This window comes from Trachurus japonicus, chromosome 5 (genome assembly GCF_045865225.1).
Source record: "Trachurus japonicus isolate A0001 chromosome 5, Traja_1.0".
Classification (NCBI taxonomy): Eukaryota; Metazoa; Chordata; class Actinopteri; order Carangiformes; family Carangidae; genus Trachurus; species Trachurus japonicus.
In genome coordinates, this window is record NC_140911.1 from 1,255,486 (window position 1) to 1,264,300 (window position 8,815).

Below are 8,815 nucleotides of genomic sequence, written 5' to 3' on the forward strand. Positions count from 1 at the left end.
CTCAATCACCTGCTTCATCCACTTCATCTTTTTTCTTTTTGCACCTGTTGGAGTCTCTGAAGACTGAAACAGAAGTTTATCGAAGTATGAAGAAAGCACACGATTTCAACAGATGAGATTATTATCGTTATATTTAACTAGACTCTTTGTTTTTTTATTTATAGATTGTGTGCGGAGCAGAAAAAGAAACGTGCCTTTTGTGCACAACATCAGTTTTTATTGGATTTTTCTATTTGGGTTTTTTAACTGTAATATGTTGTTTATTAGTTGTCATATGTTGATGATTATTATGGACTGTTGCTTTGTCGTCTTTACTTTCTATTGCTGATCATCAGACCGACGTCAGAGTAAAGACTTCCCGTGGACTGCTCGTCCTGAACGACAGGACTTATGAAACTACTGTAGACTGCAAAAACTCAAAGTCTTTCCAAGAATATTTGTCTTATTTCTTGTCAAAATGTCTCAATTTTAGTCAAAACTAATCTCTTTCCACTTAAAATAAGACTCATCACCTAAAAATCAACTTGTTTTTAGATCATTTTCACTTGTTTCAAACTAATTTTCACTTGAAATAAGTAGAAAAATCTGCCAGTGAAAGCAAGTTTTTTGTGCTTGTAATAAGAAAGAAAAACTTGATCTGTCAGATTTTTCTACTTATTTCAAGTGAAAATCTGCTTGAAAAAGGTAAAAAGTGTCTAAAAACAAGCTACTTTTTATGTGATGAGTCTTATTTTAAGTAGAATGAGATTAGTTTTGACTAGAAATGACATTTGGACTAGAAATAAGACAAATATCCTCGGTAAGATTTAGAGTTTTTGCAGTGAATCATCTCAGACGATCTCCTTCATCCTTTAGTTTCCCTGTGAACTGCCGGTGCCGTGGTTGAGCCGTAACTCTCCTCGTTCAGCCTCTTCCCCTCTGCTCAGAGAGACGTCAGAAACATCCGGACCGATGATGTGGAGCTTCTTTCTGACTCTGTTTCCCTTCACACATCATCTTCTCCTTCTTCTCTCCGGGGACGAGAGCTGAGTCGGTTTGTGTGTCTGCGGCCGGCGGTGAGGGAGCGGGATGAGCTGCTGTCCGTCACACTGTTTACCTTCTCTCTAAGTGTTTGTCTAGTGATGCTGTTTGTTGATGAGTGTCTGATTGGTTGAACCCTGTGATGTAACGTACTCCATACCACTGACTGGATGTTAAAAAAATAAAAAACCCTGCGTCCAAATAAAACCATTATTGCTCTGTGACCTTCTGACTCATGGCTTCAAATCTGTCCGTCCATACTGCAGCCAATCACAGCTGAGGGAGGCTGGTTATTCTTCACTTTATTAGGTTTAGTTTTAATATTTTTTCATACGAGTGAGGAACTGATTACCTATATGCGGTTAGTTTATCCACACTGCAAAAACTCAACATCTTTCCAAGAATATTTGTCTTATTTCTTGTCAAAATGTCTCATTTCTAGTCAAAACTAATCTCTTTTCACTTAAAATAAGACTCATCACCTAAAAATGAACTTGTTTTTAGATCATTTTCACTTGTTTCAAACTCATTTTTACTTGAAATAAGTAGAAAAATCTGCCAGTGAAAGCAAGTTTTTTGTGCTTGTAATAAGAAAGAAAAACTGAAAAAGATTTTTCTACTTATTTCAAGTGAAAATCAGCTTGAAAGAAGTAAAAAGTGTCTAAAAACAAGCTACTTTTTAATGTATAACTATGTATGTGTACAAGTATACTTATTTTAGGTATAATGAGATTAGTTTTGACTAGAAATAAGACAAATATTTTTGGTAAGATTTGGAGTTTTTGCAGGGCGCACGTCTGCGGCGCACAGGTAGGAAAAAAGGAAAAAGATTTAATGTTTGTGCATATAAGTGGTCTGGAGTGGTCTTGCACTTAATAACTGGGTTTTGTTATTATTTCTGTTGGAGAATATAAGCAAGGTGCCTTTTTGTGCCAAATTTGTTCTTCACATGAGAGAAACTGTGTTTAAAGTTTAAAGAAAGCCATTAAAATAGTCTTTGAATTTAAATATACTTTCTTTGTGTTTATTCTACACTATTTTGATGATAATACATCAATAACTATTTATTATAAGCTCAAGTCGTAAGTGGACAAATGTAGTTTTTAGTTTTGAAATTAATTATTTTTTAATCCATTGACAGCCCTATTTTACATATAAAAATCATTTGACATTTTTTTTATGACAAATAATAACAGATTAAATTTCCCCAACAGCAAAAAAAAACATGGTTAAAATTGACTTCATAGACTTTGGATTCTTTCCGACCGGAGGAAGATTCAGAACAGTTTTTTTTTTTAGCAGTTACGACACTGGAGGTGAAATATCAGTGGAAAACAATAGAAAAGGCACATCTCATAATCTGAATGCTGGGTGCCAGACAAAAAAGCAAATAAGCAGAGGAACATCTCTACATTAAAGTCAGTGGTTGTGAAGGAGGAGATGAAGAGATGAACAGGGTGTAGTTCCCTCTGTGGCCACATGATGGAGAAGCTGCTTCACCAACAGACTCAGATTCACAGTGTGTGTGTGTGTGTGTGTGTGTGTGTGCAGTGAGGTCTCTATTGATGAGTGGAGGTAGAAGCGGTGCTGCTGCTGCAGTGATGACTGTGCACAGAACAAACAAAGTTTTTTTGCATAAATCATCTGATTCCATCGACCGTTGAGACACTCGTTCTGCTCCGTCGCTCCGTCAGCTTCACACCGACTGAACACAAACTAAATCCACTTTGTTCCGTCTGACAAGTTCTGTTCAACAAACATCCGTCTCCGTTAGCGACGGGCTGAGATCTGATCATGTGACCGATGTTTTCTGAGATTTGATTTTCATAATTATCAGTGAATATTGATGATTGTGTGACAGGAAGGAAAAGATGTGTGTAATTAGTAATTAGACTAATCAGAGAAAAACACCGACATGTCTGTTCACAGAGTGACATAATGATTAATGAAAGATTAATAAAAGATAAATAGATGCTTCAGCTTCAACTAACAATTCACATCATAATCACATCATCAGTGAGCATGTCCATCAATCTGCCTTGGTAATTATGTTGCATGATGAATATTCAGTTTGGACTCAAACAGCGAAACCAAACGTCCGTGAGGATGGAGAGAAACTGTTGGTGTTTGGTCGTTCCGTGCAAAGACAAACTTGCAGTTAATCTTCTAAATAATTTCAGTTTCTCCAGAAGAAAAAGTGAAGTGGCCACCCACAAATAGATCTAGAGTTTCCTCCGTTGGCATGGAAGTGGTTTTCTGCCTGTTAGAACGAGGTTTGTTTCCTCAATGAAGACCAGATGCTGCAGCTGCCGAGGAAGACGTTGCATAAGGAACCTCTGCAGTCTCTCCACTGACCTGCTTTGGCTCATTTTCCTTTATAATTAAAACGCTAATGAGGGAAAAGTCTTCAATAAAGAATCATTTCATTTATAAAAGTCATTATCATACAGTAACTTCCTAGTTTCAGCCTTCAGCTCTGTCACAGTAATTAGCAGTGAAACAGTTAAAGCCCCCAGAGGAGCAGCGACGAGCCGCACATCCTTCATTTTCATAATCAGACTAAAACAATGTAAACAAATCAAAGTCATGTTTTATTTATTCGGAGTGTTTCCATATTAAATGAAGGAGCTGCAATTATCTCCAACGGCAGTTTAACCTGCAGCTGCTGGGGAACAGGCTGTGACAGGATGTCTGCTGACAGACTGACGATAATAAGACTGTAGCAGCTCATTCATTTAATGGTAATAATGTTAATAATAAACTTTATGTATGTTGCAGCTTTCACACAGAGAGAAAAGATGTGAACATGAGCATTAACAACACGTTGGAGAATCAGAAACACTCTTTAATGAGCTGAACTCTCCAGAAATGAAGATAAAAATCTGGTTTTCAGAACAAAGATCTTCATGCTACATATTTTACTGTTCAGCTTTTACATAACATGAACTTCTGCAGAGACCAGAAGCTGTTTCATTTTTGATCCCGACATCCTCCGTCCTTCATGCTGCAGGCTGATCAATAATTTTACTTTGATGCATTTTCATTTTCAATATGTGTGTGAGGCGGCGGCGTCTTATCAGCGGCTTCATGTTTATAATAAACCGTTGACAGCGACCGGCTCCGTGGAGCGTGAACACAGGAAGTGAAACAGCAGATAAGAACAGCAGCAGCTGATTCTCTGACATTTCAGCTCCGCATGTGTCTCTGATGTACACACACCTTCATGACCACACACACACACACAATCAGTGTCATCACATGTCTGCAGCAGAAACACACACACACACACGTTCTCAGATCTGAACTTTTACATTCATGATGTTTTAGCAGCTGAAATCCAAACGTGACTTTCCTGAACAAATGATACGATGAGTTCAGTTTCATCAGCTGTTAAATGTCTGATTGATTACTACTGATCACTGATTGGCTGAAGCTGAAACAGACGATGTGTGTATGGTGTTTGGTGGTGGTCAGAGGGGCTGTTAAATGCACGGTGGCAGCCATGTTCCTGTCAGTCAAGCCCCAGGGCAGCCACCACCGGTGTCAACGTGCTGTGAATGAATAACGACTTCTGTAAAACACTTTGAATGCCTAGAAAAGCACCAAATACGTCCAAGACATTATTATTCATTTAATAAATACAGTCATAGTCATATTGGTTGGTTGGTTGGTTAAGTTTATTGTTTGGTTGGTTGGTTGGTTGGTTGGTGGTTTGGTGGTTTGGTTGGTTGGTTGGTTGGTTGGTTGGTTGGTTGGTTGGTTGGTTGGTTGGTTGGTTGGTGGTTTGGTTGTTTAGTTGGTTGATGGTTTGGTTGGTTGGTTGGTGTTTTGGTGGTTTGGTTGTTTGGTTGGTTGGTGGTTTGGTTGGTTGGTGGTTTGGTGGTGGTTTGGTTGTTTGGTTGTTTGGTGGTTTGGTTGTTTGGTTGTTTGGTTGTTTGGTTGTTTGGTTGGTGGTTTGGTTGATGGTTGGTGGTTTGGTTGGTGGTTGGGTTGTTTGGTTGGTGGTTTGGTTGTTTGGTGGTTTGGTTGTTTGGTTGGTTGGTGGTTTGGTTGTTTGGTTAGTTGGTGGTTTGGTTGTTTGGTTGGTTGGTGGTTTGGTTGGTTGGTGGTTTGGTGGTTTGGTTGTTTGTTTGGTTGGTTGGTGGTTTGGTTGTTTGGTCGGTTGGTGGTTTGGTGGTTTGGTTGTTCGGCTGGTTGGTTGCTTGGTGGTTTGGTTGTTTAGTGGTTTGGTTGTTTGCATGTTTGGTGGTTTGGTTGTTTGGTTGGTTGGTGGTTTGGTTGTTTAGTGGTTTGGTTGTTTGGTTGGTTGGTTGGTTGGTTGGTTGTTTGGTTGTTTGGTTGGTTGGTGGTTTGGTTGTTTGGTTGGTTGGTGGTTTGGTTGTTTGGTTGGTTGGTGGTTTGGTTGTTTGGTTAGTTGGTGGTTTGGTTGTTTGGTGGTTTGGTTGTTTAGTGGTTTGGTGGTTTGGTTGTTTGGTTGTTTAGTGGTTTGGTTGTTAGGTGGTTTGGTTGGCTGGTTGGTTGTTTGGTTGGTTGGCTGGTTGGTTGTTTAGTGGTTTGGTTGTTTGGTGGTTTGGTTGGTTGGTGGTTTGGTTGTTTGGTTGGTTGGTGGTTTGGTTGTTTGGTTGTTTGGTGGTTTGGTTGTTCAGCTGGTTGGTGGTTTGGTTGTTTGGCTGGTTGGTTGGTTGGTGGTTTGGTTGTTTGGTTGGTTGGTGGTTTGGTGGTTTGGTTGTTCGGTTGGTTGGTGGTTTGGTTGTTTGGTGGTTTGGTTGTTTGGTTAGTTGGTGGTTTGGTTAGTTGGTTGTTTGGCTGGTTGGTGGTTTGGTTGTTTGGCTGGTTGGTTGTTTGGTGGTTTGGTTGTTTGGTTAGTTGGTGGTTTGGTTAGTTGGTGGTTTGGTTAGTTGGTGGTTTGGTTGTTTGGCTGGTTGGTTGGTTGGTTGTTTGGTTGTTTGGTTGTTTGGTTGGTTGGTGGTTTGGTTGGTTGGTGGTTTGGTTGTGTGGTTAGTTGGTGGTTTGGTTGTTTGGTGGTTTGGTTGTTTAGTGGTTTGGTGGTTTGGTTGTTTAGTGGTTTGGTTGTTAGGTGGTTTGGTTGGCTGGTTGGTTGTTTGGTTGGTTGGCTGGTTGGTTGTTTAGTGGTTTGGTTGTTTGGTGGTTTGGTTGGTTGGTGGTTTGGTTGTTTTGTTGTTTGGTTGGTTGGTGGTTTGGTTGTTTGGTTGTTTGGTGGTTTGGTTGTTCGGCTGGTTGGTGGTTTGGTTGTTTGGCTGGTTGGTTGGTTGGTGGTTTGGTTGTTTGGTGGTTTGGCTGTTTGGTTGGTTGGTGGTTTGGTGGTTTGGTTGTTCGGTTGGTTGGTGGTTCGGTTGTTTGGTGGTTTGGTTGGTTGGTGGTTTGGTTGTTTGGTTAGTTGGTGGTTTGGTTAGTTGGTGGTTTGGTTAGTTGGTGGTTTGGTTGTTTGGCTGGTTGGTGGTTTGGTTGTTTGGTTGGTTGGTGGTTTGGTTGTTTGGCTGGTTGGTGGTTTGGTTGTTTGGCTGGTTGGTGGTTTGGTTGTTTGGCTGGTTGGTGGTTTGGTTGGTTGGTGGTTTGGTTGATTGGTGGTTTGGTTGGTTGGTGGTTTGGTGGTTTGGTTGGTTGGTGGGTTGGTTGGTTGGTGGGTTGGTTGGTTGGTTGGTTGGTGGTTGGTGGTTGGTGGTTGGTTTGGTTGGTTGGTTAGTGGTTTGGTTGTTTGGTTGGTTGGTGGTTTGATCGTTTGGTTGGTTGGTGGTTTGGTTGTTTGGTTGGTTGGCTGGTTGGTGGTTTGGTTGTTTGGTTGGTTGGTGGTTTGATCGTTTGGTTGGTTGGTGGTTTGGTTGTTTGGTTGTTTGGCTGGTTGGTGGTTTGGTTGTTTGGCTGGTTGGTGGTTTGGTTGGTTGGTGGTTTGGTTGATTGGTGATTTGGTTGGTTGGTGGTTTGGTGGTTTGGTTGGTTGGTGGGTTGGTTGGTTGGTGGTTTGTTTGGTTGGTTGGTGGTTTGGTTGTTTGGTTGGTTGGTGATTTGATCGTTTGGTTGGTTGGTGGTTTGGTTGTTTGGCTGGTTGGTGGTTTGGTTGTTTGGTTGGTTGGTGGTTTGGTTGTTTGGCTGGTTGGTGGTTTGGTTGGTTGGTGGTTTGGTTGATTGGTGGTTTGGTTGGTTGGTGGTTTGGTTGGTTGGTGGTTTGGCTGTTTGGTTGGTTGGTTGTTTGGTTGGTTGGTGGTTTGGTTGTTTGGTTGTTTGGTTAAGTTTATTGTTTGGTTGTCTTTGTGATGGACGAGGACACGTTTTGCTCTCGTCCCCTTCTCTCACATCTATTTCTGTTCCACAGAGTCATGAACTGACTGTGGATGTGTTCATGTTGTAAAGTGTGGTATTTAATATGAGGTGAATGTAAAGGGTCTGGTCCAGTCTGAGTAACTGTCATCACTGAACAACAAATAAAGATGGAGCAGTTCAGTGATGAAACCTCCTCTGGGCTGAATATTCATGGACCGCCTGTAACATGTTGTGTGTGTGGAACATCAGCCTCTGTCAGTTACGTCTCATTTCATTGCAGATATTTTTGAGTAATGTGAGTAAAACACTGCAAAGAAATACACAGAGTGAAATAAAAGGAGTCTAACTGCAGGACACAAACAGCTCAAACATAATGAATAAAATGCATCAAGAAATAAAGCAGAGGAGACACAACAGCACAGCTGTTATCGTTCTATTCTACAGACTCAGGGTTCAGCTGTTCATCAACCTGAAGCTCAGTTTTAACAACCAGGAAGCAAATTGTCTGTAACTCATGAAAAATGAATCGAGGCCGAAGCTCGATCCTCCTCCTCCTCCTCCTCCTCCTCCTCTTCATCATGTTGAAGGCCGCGGCTGGCGGCCGGCGTGAGCTTCATCTGTTCTCTGTCACTGCAGCAGCTGATGACTCATTAGACTCCGTGTACATGTTCAGAATAGATAAGAGCATCACACAGATAAGACGGAGCACTCAGGCTGCAGCGAGCACGGCTGGACATGTTTTATTGGTCTGTTGCTGGATTCACCTTCATAAAGACGCACATAACACACACACACACACACACACCTCTGATCCTACGGAAGCGTATTGCATTCACTTGAATAAAAAAAACGTTTTTTCTGAGTAATTTATTTTTTGGTTTGTTTTTTTAAATATTTTTTTCTCATTATTTTCTGTTTTTCGTGCAAATTTTTTTCTGACTTAGCTTCGAGATTTCAAAATCCCGTGAGAAGCTCCTCCACCTGCACGTAATGTAACGACTGAGTCTGATTTCAGAATAAAGGCAAGGCAATTTTATTTGTATAGCCTGTTTTTACCACCAGTTTGTCTCAAAGGGCTTTACATCCCATCGTAACAACATCCTCTGCCCTTAGACCCTCACATCCACTGAGGAAAAACTCCATGGAAAACCCTTTTAACAGGGAAAACCAGGAGAAAGCTCAGGGTGAGCAACAATGTTGTTACAATAAAGGTGCTACATCAGACTGTTCTGAGTGAGTCTCTCTGAGGAGGAGTTCTGTAATAACAGGTCGTTTCCTTTCAATATAAATCTGAATTTACTTGGAACACTGTGAAAATAAGACTGTATTCTTTGTGGAGCATATCCATGGATGTGTGTTAAGCAATGTACAAGAAAGCGCGTTATGAGTAGCACTTTTATTTTGAAGGATGTTTGTTATACGCCCCGGGAAAAGTTTGTTGATGCTTCTATGTGTTGGAGCCGTCAGTCTGGAAAATAAAACAATGGTGGAACCTGAACCAAAGTGGAGTTTGAAT